This window comes from Triturus cristatus, chromosome 3_2 (assembly GCF_964204655.1).
Source record: "Triturus cristatus chromosome 3_2, aTriCri1.1, whole genome shotgun sequence".
Lineage (NCBI taxonomy): Eukaryota > Metazoa > Chordata > Amphibia > Caudata > Salamandridae > Triturus > Triturus cristatus.
The window spans coordinates 744261805-744282995 of NC_140584.1; the positions used below are offsets into that span (position 1 = coordinate 744261805).

The 21191-nt window shown below is 51.0% G+C and overlaps 1 protein-coding gene and 1 long non-coding RNA gene across 2 annotated transcripts in view; one reads left to right on the plus strand and one right to left on the minus strand.

Annotated features, from left to right (window-relative positions):
- ANKAR (ankyrin and armadillo repeat containing) overlaps window positions 1–21191 on the minus strand; it is a 1190398-nt gene that overhangs the window by 41814 nt on the left and 1127393 nt on the right. The gene's annotated exons all lie outside the window — the stretch shown is intronic.
- The window catches only part of LOC146858036 (uncharacterized), a 30427-nt gene that overhangs the window by 7334 nt on the left and 1902 nt on the right, over window positions 1–21191 (plus strand). Inside the window, exon 2 of the long non-coding RNA XR_014979643.1 lies at window positions 18300–18461. This is a non-coding gene — a long non-coding RNA (uncharacterized LOC146858036). The remainder of the gene's footprint in view (window positions 1–18299; window positions 18462–21191) is intronic.

Below are 21191 nucleotides of genomic sequence, written 5' to 3' on the forward strand. Positions count from 1 at the left end.
GGCATCTGCTCATAGCCCCATGTCAGGGGACACGTCTCACAGCCCATGGGATCTGCATGGAGCTGTACCACCGGACTGCGCCGACTGTGTGCTATGCTGACAGTGAGCAGGTGAAGGGGACCAACAAGGTCCCATGTCATGCTACATTGCCATGTGTGTAGTCTTCCTTCAGCAGTATGTCAGATTTAGGAACTTTGCCAAATGACGCTGTGCAGCTCTGACCATGGGGCTGCAGCACCTTGCACAGGTGTGTGACAACATGCGTAGGTGCACGCACATGCATTCTGAGTCCGAGCAACTGCAGACCTGTCCACCATTGTTCTGGCTTATGGGACCATTCCTCCACGATGCAACATGGTGTTGGGACCTGTACTCTGGGTGTCAATCAGTTGTGGCAGCAGGAGGGTAGTTGCTCGTCCATGAATGCGAGCGCTGCTTCATAGGCAATCAGTTCCAGAAGTACGTCGTTCTCAAAATCAAGGAACACGAGGGAGAGCCAATCCATTAACTGGTCCGGACAGATGTGCTCCGACCACGCAGTTTCACCAATCCGCAACACAGCCCAATAGGGGTGCGCCTCGATGTGGTCACTGCACATGATGACTTCTGCAATCTCCCATCCACTGCTGCCGGCACAGAGACCACATATCAAGGCATCCCATGCCCGGGTATCCCGGTTGCACTCCTGTTCGTGGGCCAACAGTGGGCGCACACACAAGTCATAATCCAGTTCAGCTACCGTTGTGTTGGATAGGCAGACCTCCATGGGCCACTCGAATGTGCATGATCGACAGTGGAACCAGGGCTGGACGCATGTGAGTACGCAAGCCGGAAACTCAGACGATAACTGATTCGCAAAACTGCCATTGGCAGAGCTCCCAACAGATGCAGCATTCATGCACAGTACAGTTCCACGTGACTGGGGTTGTGCATGTGCCCAGGATTGCCTGCCATTGCGTTTGTTGGTCTCGTACCACCGGTATTCCTCAGACCGGCTACAGTTCTGTGGACGATATGCCACAGCTCGGAGAAATGAGTCGTATGTGTGTTCAACATTTGGACGTATGGGTTGTTTTTTAACAATGTGTTGGGGGCATGCCATGCAGGTGTAAGTCGAGCTGGGACAAGTGTGTGTTGGGTGTGGACACGTTGCTCTTTCATTAGCGCAGTTCGTGGTGTGGGAGTCATCAGAGTCTGGTATGGTATCTAACTCAGGGGGTGCCGGGTGCATTGAAGACCAAGGTCAGAGGTTCGGATGTCCTTCCGCCTTGTGTATTAAGACAAAGGAGCTTTCATGCCTAATTTTAGTCTGGCTACTGCTTGCATTTCTGAAATGTGATGTGGCCTTCACGCTGGAAATGTTGCCAGGCCATAGATTTAGGGTGCACCAATTGCGAAACACATACTACAGTTGGCATGTATGAGCCAAGGGCCTGATTGTCCTTGCACTCCTTGTTCAGTCTCTGTTGGACCCGGCCTCGCAGAATGGCCCTCCGTGCCCCCGCACCACCGAAACCTGGTACCTGCGGCCCAAGCACACGGCCCAGCCGAACCTCCCCACCAGGACACACGCACCGACCCGGACATCCCCGTCCATGGCCTCTCTCCTTTCGGCCACCCCGGGCCCGCGTGCCCACTTCATGCACCAAGATAGCCGCCCGGCCCCAGCGCGACCCGGGCCTAGAGGCGCCACTCCGGCTGGAGGACATCACGCTTCCAGGGGATGAGAGAGGGAGGAGCAGTTTCTATCGCACCTCTGAACTCCCCCGGGACGATGGGTTTCGATCGGCCCTCCGGCCTCCCTGAGGGCTGGCTCCGTGCCTGCTGGGTGTCTGGGACTCCTCCCGACCCGGCCCTGAAAGGATCAAAAGACAATAGCAGGAAATCCCGACAAGCGACCCCCAGGTGACAAGACCCCTGCCTGCACAGACTCCGGACATCAAAGAGGGGTCGACCTATAACAAGGGGTGCTTTGGGTCTGTCCGGCAGATTCGACGCTGGAACAACGAGAGCCTGCCGACGTGGTCGCGGCTCCTGGAACTTGGACCCTCCTGAGCCCTGCTGAGTGACTCGCGGCTCCCTGAAGATCGTAAGACCTCCGAACTTGTACCTGAGCCTGCTGAGTGACTCGCGGCTCCCTGAAGATCGTAAGACCTCCGAACTTGTACCTGAGCCTGCTGAGTGACTCGCGGCTCCCTGAAGATCGTAAGACCTCCGAACTTGTACCTGAGCCTGCTGAGTGACTCGCGGCTCCCTGAAGATCGTAAGACCTCCGAACTTGTGCCTGAGCCTGCTGAGTGACTCGCGGCTCCTTGAAGACCGTAAGACCTCCGAACCTGTACCTATGCCCGCTGAGTGACTCGCGGCTCCAACAGACTCTCACGGTCCCGCCGGACCCCGACTACAACATCGTATCCCCCAGCTCGAGGATTGTGAGCTGTGCGCCGGATACGTCCCTGCTTTGAACCTTTGCCAGAGACTGTCCCGCTACCCCCTACCCCTTCCGAGACTCTTGAGCCCGTGCTCACCTTGTACATATTTACAGTGATAACCTACTTGATAAAGATTGTTTTCTCAGAATACCCGGTGTGGTCACTCTGTGTCGTGTGGTGCCAGAAGTACGATCCTAGATACGAGATTCCTCCCCCTGGGGAGTCTCCCGCCAGTGCCCGGCTACGATACTTCGAGGGTGGGTCTCAGGGTAGTCAGGACCCCTTCCAGGCTCCTCTGAGGTCGCCGTCTAACATTGGTGGCAGTGGTGGGATTCGGGCCCATCACCTAGAGATCGTACCGTGAACAACGGAAGCAGTACCGACAAAGATGGCAGAAGGAAGCGCCGTGAGCCCCGCAGAAACCAACGCCAACAGGGTGTTCCAGGTGGAGCAGCTAGAAGAATACACACACAAAGAGCTAAAGCAATTTTGCAAAGAACTTAAAATCGCTACCACTGGTCTTAACACTAAAGAGGATTTGCAGAAAGCACTGAAAACTTGGGTGGAGACCGGGGCCTCCCGCCCGGAAGGCACGGGGGAGCGCCCCGACGAAGCCGAACCCCCCCAAAGTGAAAGCAGTAGCAATCAGGTGCGAAGCATCGTACCGGACGGGGGCCTATCCCCGGAAGAGCTCGCGGACAGAGAGAGAAGCCGCAATCATGAACTCGAGTTAGCCAAACTCAAAATCGAGGGCGAATAGAAGTTAGCGGAAAAAAAGCTAGCAGTAGAGCAAATGCGTGTACAAGGCGAACTAGAAGAAAAGAAGCTCCAACGGGAGCACGAAGGAAGGAAGCTCCAACTGGAGCACGAACGCAGCTTGAAGGAACTCGAGCTCAAGGCCAGAAACGAGGAAGGGAGGCCCCCGGGAAACCGAGAGACGGCCTCCCCAGCGGAACAGAAGGTCCACATCCCCAAGGATGTGGTCAAGGAATATTACAAAAACGATGACATTCAGCAATGGTTCAGGGCCTACGAGGTCGCCATGACCTCCCATCGGATCCCGCAGAAGGACTGGGGGGCGGGGTTGTGGGGGCGGTTTCTGAGCGAAGGAAGGGACACCCTGCTCGACCTACCCCTCTCCCTGCAGACCTCCTACAGCCACATGAAAGAGGCTCTACTCACCAGATACGGCCTCACCCCAGAAATGTACCGTCAGCGATTCAGGGACTGCAGGAAGATCCCGGGCACCACCTGGGTGGAGTATGTTCACTTTTTCAGTCGGGCCTTCGATGGGTGGATCAAGGGCAGCAAAGTCACCACGCTTGCCGAACTCACTGACATCATGTTGTGGGAACATCTGGCTGCGAACTGCTTCATAGAACTACGTCAGCATCTGCTTGACAGCAAGCTCACAGATCCCCGGAAGCTGGCTGTGGAGGCCGACTGCTGGACCAACACCCGGGTCTCCCGGGGCATGGTAGGAGAGTACCCCCGAGCCAGTCAGGGACCACCCCGCCAGAGAGGGGGAGGGAACCAGGGAGGGCCGAGAGAGTCCCAGCCTAGCCCCCCGAAGACACAACCTCCACCTTTCCCGGCGCCCCCCCACCGGTGACAGGGCCCCCTGGGAGACGGGGACACCGGGTGACCGTCACATGTTTCCGTTGCCAGAAACCCGGGCACTACGCCAATGACCCAGAGTGCCCCATGGCCACCCAAGTCTCCCCTACCACCCCTGCGAGGCAGATAGCCAACGTAGCCCAGGGGGAGGAGGTTGAGGAAGCCGAGGAGTGGGAACCCGCAGCGATGGCCCTAGTATCCCTGGGAGATAGGGAGATGATCCCTGGTAGCCTCCTACCCTCCAACACACAGAAATACGGGCAGCTCGTCAAGATCAATGGCCACCAAGTAGAGGCCCTGCGGGACACCGGGGCCAGTATCACCGGTGTCCTCAGGCACCTAGTCCCCGAGGAGCAGATCCTCCCCAACGTCTTTTGCCCCGTAATATCCGCAGACAATAGAGAAAGTATGTGTCAGGTAGCCCTGGTGCCGTTTGAGTGGGGAGGGGTGATAGGTAAACTCAAGGTGGCCGTAAGAACCTCCCAGCCGGTCGACTGCCTCTTAGGGAACGACCTAGAGAGCTCTCCCTGGAAGCACGTCGAGCGCAAGGCCCACCTAGGAATGATGGGACTCCCCGAGTGGGTGTGCGCCACCACCCGATCTATGTCAGCCCGACTCACTCCCCGGAGAGAAGTCGGGAGCACCCCGATCGAAGAGACCAGTACAGTCCCCGCCGAGGGTCCTCCCGTCCCCCCATCAGAAGGGTCCGTCGCCCGCGACGAACCCGCACCATCCGACCCCGCCCCGGTCCCCGAGTTGGGAGATCTACCCGAGTTGGCCAATTGGCGCCACGAGGGCGGGCCCACCCGGGAAGAATTTTGCCGGGAGCAAGCCACTTGTCCTTCCCTGGTCAGGCTGCGGCGCCAGGCCGAGGGCCAAGCCGCAGGTGACCAGACCGGGACGCACCGAATCTATTGGGAAAATAACATCTTGTACAGTGAGCAGAAGTCGGTGGAGCTGGGATCCGGACGGGTACTGGTGGTACCCCTCCGCTTCCGAGATTTCCTCCTGGGCTTAGCCCACGACGTCCCCCTCGCCGGCCACCTGGGTCAGGACAAGACCTACAGCCGTCTCGTGACCCATTTTTACTGGCCTAGAATGAGAGCAGCGGTAGAAGCCCACTGCAAGTCCTGCCCCACGTGCCAGGCTAGTGGGAAGAGTGGGGGGAAGTGCAAGGCTCCCCTCCAACCCTTCCCGGTCGTCAGTACCCCTTTTGAACGAGTCGGAATCGACATCGTGGGACCACTGGACCCCCCCACCTCCCAAGGCCACCGTTTCATCTTGGTCCTAGTGGACCACGCCACCCGCTATCCTGAGGCTATTCCCCTACGCACCATTATGGCCCCCGTGGTGGGCCGGGCCCTGATGGGGATCTTTTCCAGGGTGGGTTCCCCGCGAGGTCGTGAGCGATCGCGGCACTAATTTTATCTCGAGATATATGACGTCCCTGTGGCAACAATGTGGGGTGTCCTATAAGTTCACCACCCCGTACCATCCCCAAGGGAACGGCCTAGTGGAAAGGTTTAATAGGACTTTGAAAGGGATGATCGCTGGCCTAGAAGAGCCCCTCCGGCGTAAGTGGGACGTCCTGCTCCCCTGCCTCTTGTTCGCTTACCGGGAGGTCCCCCAGAAGTCCTTAGGGTTCAGCCCGTTTGAATTACTCTATGGACACCCCGTCCGAGGTCCCCTCAGTTTGGTTAAGGAAGGGTGGGAGGCAGCACCCCAGACCACCCCCCGAGATGTGTTCCAATACGTCCTGGCCCTCCGGAACCAGACCAGGAAGTTCCGAGAACTGGCCGAGGCCAACCTGGAGGCAAGTCAAGAAGAGATGAAGCGCTGGTACGACCAGAATGCCACTCTGCTCGAGTTCCAGCCGGGCCAGCAGGTGTGGGTCATGGCCCCCGTGAAGCCTGGCGCCCTCCAGGACCGATGGACTGGGCCCTACAAAGTGGTTGAGCGGAAGAGTGAAGTCACGTACTTGGTGGACGTCCAGTCGCCTCGGGATCCCCTCCGGGTCCTGCACGTGAACCGCCTCAAGCCTCACTTCGAGCGGACAGAACTGAGCCTCCTGCTGGCCACCGATGACGGGGCCGAAGATGAGTCGGATCCCCTCCCGGACCTCCTGTGTGTCAAGGAGCAGGATGGCTCCGTGGAAGGAGTGAACCTCTCCCCAGCCCTCACTGCCCAGCAACAAGCGGACTGCCGCCAGCTCCTAAGACAATTTTCCGACCTCTTCTCCCTGACCCCCCGGGTCACCAACTGGTGTGTTCATGACGTGGACACCAGGGACAGCCCGCCGGTGAGACACCGAGCCTACCGGGTTCCTGACCGGGTCCGGTCCTGCATTCAAGCGGAAGTCTCGAAGATGTTGACCCTGGGGGTGATCGAGCCCTCTGACAGTCCCTGGGCCAGCCCCGTGGTCCTGGTCCCGAAGGCAGCGGCCCCCGGTGTCGCACCCGAGCTCCGATTCTGCGTGGACTACCGGGGGCTCAATGACGTTACCCGAGCCGATGCCCACCCCATTCCACGAGCCGACGAACTCATTGACCGACTAGGGGCAGCCCGGTTCCTCAGCACATTCGACCTCACCTGCGGATACTGGCAGATTGCGCTCACCGAAGGGGCCAAGGAGCGGTCCGCTTTCTCCACCCCCGATGGGCACTACCGCTTCCGCGTAATGCCCTTCGGGATGAAAAATGCCCCGGCCACTTTCCAGCGACTGGTGAATAGGGTCCTGGCCGGGCTAGAACAGTTCAGCGCGGCATATCTGGACGACATCGCTGTCTTCAGTTCAGAGTGGAGTGAGCACCTCCAGCACCTCCGGAGGGTGCTAACCGCCCTGCGCCAGGCAGGCCTCACAGTAAAAGCCAGCAAGTGCCAGATCGGGCAAGGCTCCGTGGTCTACCTGGGGCACCAGGTCGGGAGCGGCCAGGTCGCCCCTCTACAGCCAAAGATCGACGCCATCCTGGCCTGGGAACCACCCATCACCCAAACGGAGGTCCGAGCCTTTCTGGGACTCACGGGCTACTACCGAAGATTCATTCGGGGGTATGGCAGCCTTGTCGGCCCTCTCACAGAACTCACGTCTAAAAGACAGCCAAAGAAAGTGCAGTGGACGGCTGCCTGCCAGGAAGCTTTCGATGCCCTAAAAAAAGCCATGTGTACTGCCCCCGTCCTCCAGGCTCCCGACTACGCCAAGGAGTTCATAGTCCAGACCGATGCCTCCGAGCATGGCATTGGGGCCGTCCTGTCCCAAGTGAATGACCAAGGCCTAGACCAGCCCGTCGCCTTCCTCAGTCGGCGGCTGTTGCCCCGAGAACAGAGATGGAGCACCATAGAGCGCGAAGCCTTTGCCGTGGTCTGGGCACTCAAAAAGCTACGACCCTACCTGTTCGGCACCCATTTCAGAGTCCAAACTGACCATCGGCCCTTGCGATGGCTCATGCAGATGCGAGGAGAAAACCCCAAGCTACTGCGGTGGTCAATCTCCCTCCAGGGGATGGATTTCACCGTAGAACACCGCCCTGGTACGGACCACGCCAATGCCGACGGCCTCTCACGGTTCTTCCGCCTCAGCGAAGAGAACCACCCAAGCTGATGGGCAGTTCTCTCCGGCTTTCAGCTGGGGGGGACGCGTGTTGGACCCGGCCTCGCAGAATGGCCCTCCGTGCCCCCGCACCACCGAAACCTGGTACCTGCGGCCCAAGCACACGGCCCAGCCGAACCTCCCCACCAGGACACACGCACCGACCCGGACATCCCCGTCCATGGCCTCTCTCCTTTCGGCCACCCCGGGCCCGCGTGCCCACTTCATGCACCAAGATGGCCGCCCGGCCCCAGCGCGACCCGGGCCTAGAGGCGCCACTCCGGCTGGAGGACATCACGCTTCCAGGGGATGAGAGAGGGAGGAGCAGTTTCTATCGCACCTCTGAACTCCCCCGGGACGATGGGTTTCGATCGGCCCTCCGGCCTCCCTGAGGGCTGGCTCCGTGCCTGCTGGGTGTCTGGGACTCCTCCCGACCCGGCCCTGAAAGGATCAAAAGACAATAGCAGGAAATCCCGACAAGCGACCCCCAGGTGACAAGACCCCTGCCTGCACAGACTCCGGACATCAAAGAGGGGTCGACCTATAACAAGGGGTGCTCTGTGTCTGTCCGGCAGATTCGACGCTGGAACAACGAGAGCCTGCCGACGTGGTCGCGGCTCCTGGAACTTGGACCCTCCTGAGCCCTGCTGAGTGACTCGCGGCTCCCTGAAGATCGTAAGACCTCCGAACTTGTACCTGAGCCTGCTGAGTGACTCGCGGCTCCCTGAAGATCGTAAGACCTCCGAACTTGTACCTGAGCCTGCTGAGTGACTCGCGGCTCCCTGAAGATCGTAAGACCTCCGAACTTGTACCTGAGCCTGCTGAGTGACTCGCGGCTCCCTGAAGATCGTAAGACCTCCGAACTTGTGCCTGAGCCTGCTGAGTGACTCGCAGCTCCTTGAAGACCGTAAGACCTCCGAACCTGTACCTAAGCCCGCTGAGTGACTCGCGGCTCCAACAGACTCTCACGGTCCCGCCGGACCCCGACTACAACATCGTATCCCCCAGCTCGAGGATTGTGAGCTGTGCGCCGGATACGTCCCTGCTTTGAACCTTTGCCAGAGACTGTCCCGCTACCCCCTACCCCTTCCGAGACTCTTGAGCCCGTGCTCACCTTGTACATATTTGCAGTGATAACCTACTTGATAAAGATTGTTTTCTCAGAATACCCAGTGTGGTCACTAGATACGAGATTCCTCCCCCTGGGGAGTCTCCCGCCAGTGCCCGGCTACGATACTTCGAGGGTGAGTCTCAGGGTAGTCAGGACCCCTTCCAGGCTCCTCTGAGGTCGCCGTCTAACAGTCTCTCTCTCTCTCTCTCTCTCTCTCTCTCTCTCTCTCTCTCTCTCTCTCTCTCTCTTTCTCTTTCTCTTTCTCTCAGTCCTTTGATGAGTGCCTAACACACCTTCTTATCTGGGATATTGTCTTCCAGGCTGTCACTTCCAGATTGTCCAGGGATGACCCGCCATGACTCTTCCAAATAGTTGTTTGGTGAGAAATTTGATTGTGATATTTTGTTTGGACTCTCAATGGTGAATGATTGATTCTGCTTTTTCTGTAGTCACATGACTATTAGTTGTGGTGATTCTGCAGTATCAGGTGAATGGTTTTATTCATGATTTCGTGACGTTGATGTGCAATCTCTTGGTCCAGGGGAGGTGTGGGGATGCCCGGGGTGGGGCCCTGGGGGCACCGGGGGTGGGTGGCAGTGGGTGTTGTGGCCCTCTTGGGGCTCCGAGCTGCATGATTGTTGTCTCCATGGCATCTGTTGTTCTTCAGGTGTGGCTCTGGGCTGGGCTCCCTTTTCTGGTGCAGGTTGTAGTCCGACTTTGCACCAGGTCAGACAGGTGTTAATTTCCTGCTGCTAACGCGCCTTATGGCATGTTTTGTGTTCTTATTGCAGATTTGGCTGGTCGTTGAGAATGTTGAGGTGTGGTATTGGCGCTTTTTTTTGCTCGGGAATGTCTACTCTGCATCTCATTAGCGATAGTTGCCGGTGTCATCTGTGGCGATGTTTTTAGCGGCTGCTATCGCAGGTAAACTGGTGGTATCGGCTGTTTGCACCAGCTTGTGAATGGGGCGATGAATTTATCGCGACTTTGACTGAGATAAAGTGCCGATAACTCGGCGATAGATCCTTGAGAATATGCCCCTTAAAGCAGTACCCTTGCATGCTAGTAGCTGGCATATTGTGGCTTAGCACCAGTGTTGTCCGGCTCCAGAAATAATGCACACAACCACATAGAAGTGCCACTCATCCTTTCTGATCCCAGTTGCTTTTTAGGCTGTTCCCAGATGCAGAGCCCAGTAGCACATTGATTATGGCTGGTGTGCAGATCTCTAATCTTGATACCATTTTAGGAGATGGGAACCTAGTGCACTGAACAGGGAGGATGGGAGTATTGGCGAGGAATCTGAAGTTAGATAGAGTATCTACCATAAAGAGCTTTACCAAAGTGCTGCTTCTAACTACATATTCCTCACCTCAGTAGATACCAAAGAACCTTCCAGGTGGCGTGTCAGTGAACTGGCTCAAAAACAAAGTCCTGCAGGAGGACAGAACGGGCAAAATTCCCATCTCGACGAGCCTGGTTGCCCAGACAGTAGTTCTTTGTGAATGTATGGTGTGGTGCCCATGTAGTGGCCAGGCACATATCCAGAACAAGCACTCTGTATACCAATGCAGTGGTAATAGCCTTTTGAGGTGGTGAAATGAGCCTGCAAAACTTGGAAGGGCTGCTTCTTGGCGAATGTGTAGCAGATTTTAATGCAAAGCATGATCCACTGCGAGATGGACCTCTTCTGCACTGCCGTGCCCTTCTTTGCTCCAACAAACAGCTGATCATCCACACAATCGATGTCAAAGCTAAGATCTAGCCGATGAAGTCCCTCCTCATCCTTATAGAGATGAGGTGGAACGAAGAATGCCACAAGCGTGATGTTCTGCCTGACATAAAAAGGAGTCACCACTTGAAGAAGTAAGGAAGCACGGGTTCTCAGGACCAGCTACTCTGTGATAAGCATTGTATTGTGGATATGTCTCAGATGATTGTTTGAATGTGACAAAATGGTAAATAAAGTCATTAAAAAAAAAAGTACTATATGGCGGGCTGACACCCACCATGCAGAAGTTCTGGCGAATAGGAACACTGTATTGAGAGTGAGAAGCCGTAGGGGATAGCTTTGAAGTAGTACAAAAAGAGTACACATCATGAAGATGAGGAACAAGTTAAAGCCCTAAGTTATGATAAAGGGAGAGGGTGGAAACTAATGTTGCAAGAACTTGAAAAAAATGCCTCACAACAGGTGATTTAAACAAGGAAGGCTGATCCGACAACTGCAAAAAGGCTGACGGAGTTGATGGATACCTTTTTAATTGTGCTACTGCAACAGAAGATACTCCTGAAGTTGCAGCCTGATAGGAAGATATATGCTCATGCCAAGGAGTTCTGGAAACCACACTCTCCGTCCCCGAAAGAAGAGATGCTTGAAAATTGCAACTCGCAAAATGACATTGCGCGTTATCAGTAGTAGTGATCAGATCGAGTCAATGTTCTTCTCATTCACGGAAGAGCCTTTGTGCCACCTCCGGGTATAACTGCCATTTGTGATTTACTAGGCTTTGGTGGCTGAGTTTGTCCACACTGGCAGAGATCCCATCAGGTAATGTACCACTTGGAAACATCCTACCACTAGGAAACACCCTGGTGTTCCAACCACTTCCAGATCTGTTCTGTGTCCTGACACACAGTTGAGGTCCCCAGCCCACCCTTTTTGCTGAAATATCACATAGTGGTGGTGTTGTCCATGAAAAACTGCACCAGCCTCTATTTGATGAATGGCATGATGGCCTTTAAAGCCCAGTGGATGACCCACAACTCCAGAAAATTGGATGTGGAGCGAAGACTCCATCGGAGACAAGATGCCTCTGATCTCCATATTTGTCAAGTGGACCGCCCAACCCAGAAGTAATGTATAGCTCACCACTGTGAGTTCTTGGTAGGGAAGGGAGAAGGTTCCGCTGCTGACCCAATCATGATCCAGCAACTACCACTGCATGTTTTTTGCAGTCTCCTCCAAAATCTGGATGTGATCTGTAGGGTCCCTCCGATGCTGTTTCCGCTAGGACTTCAGATTTCACTGCAGAGCTTGTATATGCAACCAGGCGTGCTTGACCAACAGGATGCAGAAGGCCATCGGTCCCAGCAGCTGCAAAGTAATCATCATTGAGATCCAGCACAGAGGCTGAAACATTGGGATCATAGCCCAAATGTTCTGGACTCTCCATTTCTGAGAGAAGGCACAAATCTTCACCATGTCCAGAATGGATCCAACGAAGCGGAGACTCTGAGAAGGTCCCCGGTGTGACTTTATCATGTAGATAGTGACACCCAACGAAGTGAGGAAGTTCACTGTAGTCTGGAGGTAGGCAAACTGTCTGGGGCGAGCCCACCTTCAACAGTCAGTACCTGAAGTAGGGGACAACTGGAACCTCTGACCTCTGGAGATGACCTGCGACCATCGCAGTCTATAAAACTAAAGAGGAGCACAGCTAACTGAAAATTCTCCAGCCCCACCTTGCACCTTAGATAGCATCTGATGGCCTGCAGGATGGGGATGTGAAAATAGGCATCCTGTAGTTCCAATCCTACGATTCAGTATCCAGGGTCGAGGGCAGACAAGAATTGAGCCATGGTGAGCAGAAGACAAAGTCCTTTCCTTGGCACCATAAAGTAATGGGAGTAACAGCTACAGCCTACATCTGATGCCAGCACCCTGTCTATGACTCCTTTGCTTAGAAGAGCCTGCATCTCCTACCACAAGAGGGACAGGTGGTCCTTCGTCAGCCGTTCTGAGGATGCGGTGAGGTGACAAGAAATAGTAGGGCGTAACCCCGTGGGACAATCAAAAGGACCCACTTGTTCAAAGTTATTGCCTGCTACTTAGCAGAAAATGTCAGAAATTGCCTCCAACATGGTGGCTGTTTGCCAAAAAGGACAACTAAAGAGATTTTGAGGCAGTAGGAGGGGTGGAAGACTGTTACACGCTTCCACCGTTTTTCATGTGGTCTGTTGGTACCGTGACCCTGGTTACAAATTGGCTTAAGAGTTTGCTGGGCTTTTAGCAAATAGACTCACCGAAGATATATTTGCCCTAATACACCGTATCAATCTGGATTTATGCCAAAGCGCAGCACTAGACTAAATTTAAGACGATTATATGGGGTGATGCAAGATACAAAATAGCAACCGGAAGAAATCACAGTGCCCCTCTCACTGGATGCCTGAATGGCATTCGATAGTATAGAGTGGCACTATCTATTTGCAGTGATGGAACAACTCTGATTCGGCTCCAAATTCCGGGCCTGGGTGCAGCTGCTATATATGAATCCCACGGCCGGAGTAAGAGTAAATTATACCGTGTTCAGACTGGTGATGCTACACAAGGGTACAAGGCAAGGCTGCCCGCTCTCGTCCATGCCCTTTGCTATAGCGCTGGAGCCACTTGCGGCATGGGTCAGGATTGAACAACCAAATCACAAGAGGCATACCGGTGGGAGGACAATGGGAGGAAAGTATCTCATTGTATGCTGAAGATGTACTATTATATGCCACGAGGCCCTGCTCCACGGTGCACCACATACTCTATATATTCCAGCTGTTTGGTAGCTACTCTGGGTATCGAATTAACTGGGACAAGTCACTTATGTTTGTATTGGCAGGAGATACACCAATCATACCGACCACCGTAGCTGCTCTAATGGTTAGAAATAAATTTAAATACCTAGGTATAGTTATATCGATAAATGAGAACGAATTTATGGAAGACAATTTGCTTCCCCAACTACATAGACTGCGAAGGAATGTAACACATTGGAGGAAGTTACCACTCTCAATGATGGGATGAGCTACCATATTTAAAGTGATGGCACTACCACGGTTATTGTATGTCCTTCAGAATACCTCGTATAAAATACCCGTGGAGTTTTTCTGTAGGATTGACTCAGGCAGCTATTGTGGGATGGTGGGAGTGCAAGAATCACACTACATAAACTGCAGCGGGGAGTGTATGAGGGGGGACTTGCCATCCCAGATATCCGCAAGTACTACTGGGCTTCACAATTAGTAACAATAAATGATTGGAGATCTGCAAGAAGGGAGGAGCCTGCATACCGAATGGACCACTGGTTGATGGGGCAAAGAGGATACTTAGAGGCACTATACAGCAAACAAGCGATCAACAGACTACCGACACATACACAAACGGCCGTTAGAATTTGGTGAGAGGCTACTAAATTCCTAGGCTGGGAAGGTAAATTAACGGAGCGCACGTTCTGGGATAGTGGGCTCCTGAGTGAAGTGAGGAAATTAGAGATTCCGTGCATGGGTGCTTCTTGGAATTCAGTTTCATGGGGATGTATGGAAGAATCAAAAGATGATAGAGTTCCTGAGTATGCAGTCAGACTACCAAATGCCTTACTCCGAGCTATTCCGCTACGTACAACTTAAGCATGCTCTAGCGGCACACATTAAAAAGAACAAACCCCTACCAGAATACGCCCCACTAGAAGACCGGGTTCTAATGGATCAGATAATGGAAAAGGCCACCTCCCTCATTTATAAAAATATTATGAATAACATGACGGATCCCCTGACAGCACTGAGAGAGGCTTGGGAGGGAGATGTGGATATCCTAGAGGAAGATGACTGGCTGGAGGTCGTACAGAGCTCTAGGGAGGTTGATATAAGAGCCTGTTTTTGACTGATACAACTCCGAATCATACATAGATCCTACACAACTAGAGCAAGACTGCACTGAATGGATGGGTGTGCTTCACATAATTACTTAAGAGGTTGTGGGGAGGTTGTTACCTTTTTTCACACATTATGGAGCTGCCGCCCAGGGTGGCAGAACCTTTGGAGTAAAGTCACTAGAGTGGTGTCAAGAGTGTGGGGCCAGGAGGTCCCGATGGATGCCACTGCGTTACAGAAGAGGTTACATGGCCAAAATACACTAAATTGTGGCTAATGCTAGCATATATAATAGCCAAAAGAAATATAGCCAAGCCATGGGGGAAAGCACAACCCCTTCTGTCAAGGAATGGGAAAATGACCTGACTGGTGCTGTGCAGCAGAAGAGATTATCTACCAGAGCCGAGGAAGACCCCGGAAATGGGACAAGGTCTGGGGGAAATGGGTGGAATATAGGGGGCCTTGAATGAACACAAGAAAATAAATCAATGTGTGATAAGAGGTGATAATATTGGTAGATGCGAGCCTGGAGCAGGAGGGGAGTACCGCTGGAAAAAGCAAGGGCTTGCATAAAGCAAAGATGTGTATAAGTGGTGGAGAACCCTGTTCAAAATATGTAATGCAATAACATAAGCTTATGTCCTTGATGTTCTGATATGCAACTTTATACTTAAAAAGATTTATTTAAAAAAAAGAGTTTGCCGGGCAGGCTGAACTTAATGGCAATATTGGAAGCTCCTGCAATGGTCAAAGAGGTGGTGAAACTGTTGGTGCATGCGTCTGGCATGGCCGGGTGGACAGATCCACTGGTGCTAGAACAGGGTTTTGTCCAAACCGTAAGAAGTGTGTTTCTGAGGGCTTCATTGAATGGATGCAGGGGCTCTGTATTTGTTTGTCCAGGTTGAAGTACTTCAGGGAGGACATTAGTCTTTACCTCCATAGTAGTTAACCGGAGATCGAGAACCTCTGCCACTCTTCACATGACTATGCCGAAGGAGTAATTGTTTTCCATGGCAGAATCCAAAGGCAAAACTAGCATAGTGTCTGGTGAGGTGTCAAGATCACTGACATCCGGGAGGTCCTCATACCAATTTTCATCCACGAATGGTTGAGCAAATATATCTCCAGAATCATATGCATCATCATCGGAGTATGGTCCATACAGAGTACGAAGGGTCTGGGCCCTTCCTTGAGGCCAGAGTAAACTATCGGAATCAGAAAGGTTGGGCAGAGTTTGGGACCCAAGGCAATCAGGATGCAGCATTGGTGAAAGTTGAAACAACGCCGACTCTGCGAGCACAATGTATTGCGCGACGTCATCCAATTTCGGCATCAGCATCAAAGCTCTGGGGTCTGGCATGGCCCGAAGAGGCAGGATCGCTGTCTGCAACAAAGCTGGTGTGGAACCTGTAGTGGGTTCAGAGGGTCCATCTGATGCCAAAGTTGGACCTTCTGGTGGAGTCCTAGGTGGAGGCCTTTTATGTTCCTTGGGGCTCAAAGGTGCACCAAACCAAATCAGCAATGTGCCAAAGAGCCTCCCCATGGCCTCACAGAAACCTTTGATTTGCTGTGGCATCACCGATGGCGCTAGAAATTCAGGTTGCCTCGAGGCAAGGGTCTGAATCGGCTCCAAAGGGAAGCAACTTCAGGAACAAAACCGGGAGATAGATTGGCGCCTTCTTTAGAGTTACTGAGTGGCAGGAAAGGGACCAGTGAGGCTTTTTTTTATTCTTTTCTTCACCCAAACAGAGAACTCGGGACAGCAAGGTTTATCAGCCACAGGAACAACCTCAGGAGCAAGAACGGGATCTTCTATTCGAGTTCGACTGGTCACAGCAAGGAGTCTTATGATGTTTGGTGGCATAGAGCTTTGCCTTGCAGTGCACTATCTCCCTGGGATTCATTAGAGCGCAGTCACTGCAGGCCTTGGAATTGTGTTCTGTCCCCAAAGCACCACAGGCAAACCTGATAGGGGTCTGTAACAGACATTTGCTTGCGACAGTCTCTACAAGGTTTAAACCCGTGGTCTTGGGTGGTGACGTTTTCCCTTGCACATTGGATTCCTTGAAGGATTTTTATACGTTTTTTTAAAAGATGAGAGGTAGCTTAGCTCCACATTTGGTGGCGCAGAACAAAAGGAACTGACGTTAGTTCACACTATATGCGGTTATCCACATCATGTCTGGTGGAATGATGTCTGCACAGGGTCCCACAGTGCCACCTATCTTCGCACAGGGGTACTGCTCCAAGGTTTTCAGATCCAGTCTGATGCCTGTGGAGTATTCAAAAGGTCAGGAATCTGCAGTTAGAAGTATCTCTCAGAAATAGTGATTTAGTCCCAATTTACATTTTGGTGTATAGACAATGATAAGTAATTAGAGTAAGCTCACAAGCATGCTTGTGAGTCTGAGACTTTAAAGTTGCTACTTAATGGGGAAATGTTTATTTCTGTTTGCACTGTTGATATTTCAGTACTAAGGTGCTGCTTCTGGGATTTTAATGAGGTTTTGTTGCAGCAGCTATGAAATCTTTTGGCGACCAAGGACATGTTTGGGGGTTGTCAGAAAATTTGAGTGGTCCCTGTGTCCAGAATTCCATGAGCACCAGCAACATCACCCAGAAGCTGACAAAGATTCAGACTATGTAACTCACAGGGTGAGGAATTCCAAATTTGTTATCTCTAGAACTTTTTACGCTGTAAGGATGTGGTCAGTGGTCCTAAGCTAACGGCAACCTCCTCCAGTTACCTAACCAACTGCCCAGGCCAGGTATTGAATCTAAGCTAATCCTTGAAGCCCCTGAAGGCTTTTCTGTCACACAGATGCAGTGAGGGATGAAGAAGGCTCACATTCCCATATTGGATGGACAACAAATATTCCTGTAGACCCCAATGGAGATATACTCAAATGATTGGGATGATGGCTGTAAAAAATTAATTATTAATTTTGGGGGGATGGAAGTCCACCACAAATAATAAGGGCACTGATCTGTTATGTCCAATCATATGCTTCAGTAATTTAACCCTGAATTCAACTCCTCAGAGCTGTGTCACAGAGCAGACAGGCTAAACTTAGAAGAAAATGTGTAAAACATTTAGACTGACAAAACAGTTAAAAAGTCAAAAACACAACACAATAAAAATCCCCTTCCAACTTAGAGAAATAAGGACAATTTAACAAACAAAATGCCACAAAAACTAGCAAGATCCAATAAGGGGAGCCAGACATATGAACTTTAGAAGATTTAAGGAAAAATAGGTTGAAAAAGACATAAGGGCCAATGATAGTCTGTAGTTGTGGTAAACCAGGATGTAGGTGAGTTTTCAGGCTGACCACGATAGAGCACGGTTTGGAAACCACAACGAGGTTCACCCCAATCAGACATATTACCTCGGGACTCAGTCTCTGAAATGTAAGGTTTCTATTCAAATATAAACACACTAACTTACTATCAGACTCATACTGTTCCCTAATACAGCCATATCTTGACTCACATTTTGAAGTTGTCAAAAAATCAAATGCATTGCTGTACAATAATGTAGCCAACTTGAACGGCGCCTGGAAAAAAAAATGCTTTCACAATTGTTGCAAACTCAGTGACTACAAATCACTACCTTATTGGACCTGAAAATTAAATATCTTAGCCAGTCCTTTATAGAGAACAATGTACAAACAGTTAATTAAGCAATAATCTGTTATTTTTCCTCTTCAGACGAACTGTTATGTCAGCAAACTTGTAAACCTTTTAGATGTACTGCATTTTAGTTTGGCATGCCAACAAAATCAGGTGCCTTAATTAGGCAAGACAGCCTGTTGCAGATCTGAATTCAAGCTCAACTATCGAGGCCTGCTGTTTTGTGGATTTCAAAAGGATTTTATTATAATCTAATGAAATTTATATTTGAATACAATAGATAATCTCTGAAATGAAGTCAAAATCCTCCACTGGGGCAAGGTTGCAGGCTGTATCCAAGGAAGTCCTCCCGAAGTTGGATAGCCTTTGGACGAGTACCCAATGAAGCTGTTGGTTCTGACAGGAAAAGCTTGGAGCAGGAACATTTCAATTTTGCACCCAGGTAAGTCTTCACAACTGCTGGATAGTTTTGGCACCTAAGCTAGGTCAAGATTTCTATGTTCTGCCTTTGTTTATTTTTTGGAGCTCAGAGTCCTCAAGCGGTACAAAGATGCACGCTGTATCCGATGATTGGTTCCATGAGCCCAGCTACCTTATCACCAAGGGCTCACAAAATGGAGAATCTCCTAGCAGGAGAAACCTCTCTTCTTTGTCTAGCAAAGTTGCGTCTTGAAAATATTGACTTAGGGGGTTAGTCCTAGGCCTCTGGAGGTCTGGAAGTCCAAACGTGTTCTAAGTCCCAATTTTTCAAAGTTGTTAGGAGAAGCTAAGTTAGACACAGCCACCTCAGGAACATTACTTTGAGAGTTCTGCTGCTACTGCTCAGCTGGACATTTCAAGGAAAAGGTACCTTGCTGCTTTGTTGCGTCCCTTTAGCCACACAGAAGGTCAGCCAGCTGACCCTTGGAGTCCAATTATTTGACCCTGGTGTAAGTGGGAGTGGGCCCAACCCTTCAGATCTCCCCAAAGCTCTCAAACAGCAGATGCAATCCTTTCTCTGTTTTTCCACAGGTCCAGAGTGTGTTTTAAGAAGAGGGTGCCTTAGGGTGCCACATTTATGTTTGGCACCTGCTAGTGGGTGGAGATGACTCTTGGCTCCTTGCTAAACAATGGGGTAAATGTTCCCAGGAGCAAACCTACCCACTTTGCAGCAGTTTTTGTTTGTCCTACTGTAAATAATCCCAGGTTGTATCATACTCTCCAAACTACAAAACGAGGGACCTCCTCCTCCCTTGTGTGGAGCCTGTGAGCTTTTCCCTCCTCTGTGGTCACTAAAATCTTTTTCTGGGAGTAGCTCCCCTCCTACTGGGTTTGATGCCAACCTGGCTACTGGAACAGAGGGTTGCCTTCTCCAGGTTGCAACTTAAATTTGCTTCTGAAAAGACAGGCCCTTTTATAAGTTACTGAAGTTCCTTGGTCCAGTTTCACTTGTCATCCTGCAAGGAGAAGAAAAATAACTCTCTATGCCTGGCTCTTGTTTCTACTCTGGGAGCCATTGTCACACCTCATTAAAGTTCAGCACTGGATGGGCAGCTGCCGGAGAGCTAATGCAAATTAGATCCTAGGAGCATCAGGTAGGGAAAAGCTACTTTCCCTAAATATTTTATAAAAGTCCAACTTCACCACTGAATTGGGCTTTCAATAAATATTAAAAACAATGGTTGAACAACTTCTCTATTTACTCCCAAACCTGAGATAGCAGAATTAATATTTTAATCTGTACTCTACCTTTCCTTATAGAACAGCCAGAGTCTTCCACAGTGAACACAGCTTTTTGGGCCTTGTCACTGTAGGGACATGGTAACATTACATTTCTAAATGTCCCAATTTTAAATACCATGCACCCTGCCTAGTGGGCTAGAAGACCTAACTAGGGCTGTCTTAATAATATTTAAAAGAGAGATTTTCCCAGTCAAAATGGGTTATTTTGACACGTCAGACTGGAGGTTTAAACGGCAGCAGTCAGGCTACACTAGTAGGCCTAAAGCTGTGTTTCCCTCTACCAGTGGATGGCATAATAAGTGCTGCAGTCCACAGATGACATTTAACTTTCCATGCTTTGGGTGTAGTTTCTACACCATATTCTGCAGCCTTATAGGGGAGTTAAATATGCTGATCAGGGATTAGCCAAATTCTATGTTTTCAGGGGTGAGAGCACATACACTGGACAGCAGCACCATAATGTGCAGAGTCTAAAATCCAGCAATAAACTTAGACAAAAAATGGGGCGGTACATTTACAAAAAGCGCATTTTCTCACAATGGCAGACTGGAGCAGTTGGCTGAAGAAGACTTCATGTCCTGGAGCTGGCACATTCCTATGACTGCACCCACAAGCAGCAGTCTCAGGACAGTTGCAGCATCACTTTTTCTTGAGAGTTTGAATCCAATTGCACGAGACCAGAAAGAGTACCCATCCCATACGAGACTCATCAGATTGTCTGTATACGCTCAGTTAGTTTTGGCATCCTTGTTCCCAAAACAGATTGCATTGTGCTTGCCTTAGTCTGCTACTTGTCGACTACCAAGTGGAGCATATTGGGTGGGGGATGGAACCAAATCACTGTGAAATTGGCTTTAGCAGTGCAGTCTGGGACTGGGAGCACCCCACCATCATAGAGCAAAAATAAAATGTGTCATTTTATACAATACTGTTTTACAGTCCAACTGGCTTGGGCAATAGAGAACACAGGGTCATATGTATGAAACCATTTTGCGATCGCAAACACTGTGAATCGCAAAAAAACAGTGTTTGCGATCGCAAAATAGACAATCGCTATGTATGACACATTTTTGCATCGCAAAATAAAAAAAATCAAAATTTTAGTGATTTCTTGTTTTGCGAGGCCCGAAATCTACGAATTTATTTTGCGGCTTCGCAATCTGCGATACACAGCTTGCGATAATCGCAAATAGAGAAATTGCAGTTTGAGAATTCGCAAACCAATGTATGAAAAATTTGCGACCTATCCAATGCAGGTGGTAACCAGGTGCAAGCTATATAAAAAAGCCCACAATGCAACAGGGACTTCCACAATGGCAGTGCTATATGTGATAGCCAGGAGGCTGCAAATCTGGGCAGCAGCACAGAGGAGGAGGTGACAGGAGCGGATCTTCAGAGTGCGCATCACTCTGTTCCAGCAGATTGAGGAGGAGATCCATGAGAAGTACAG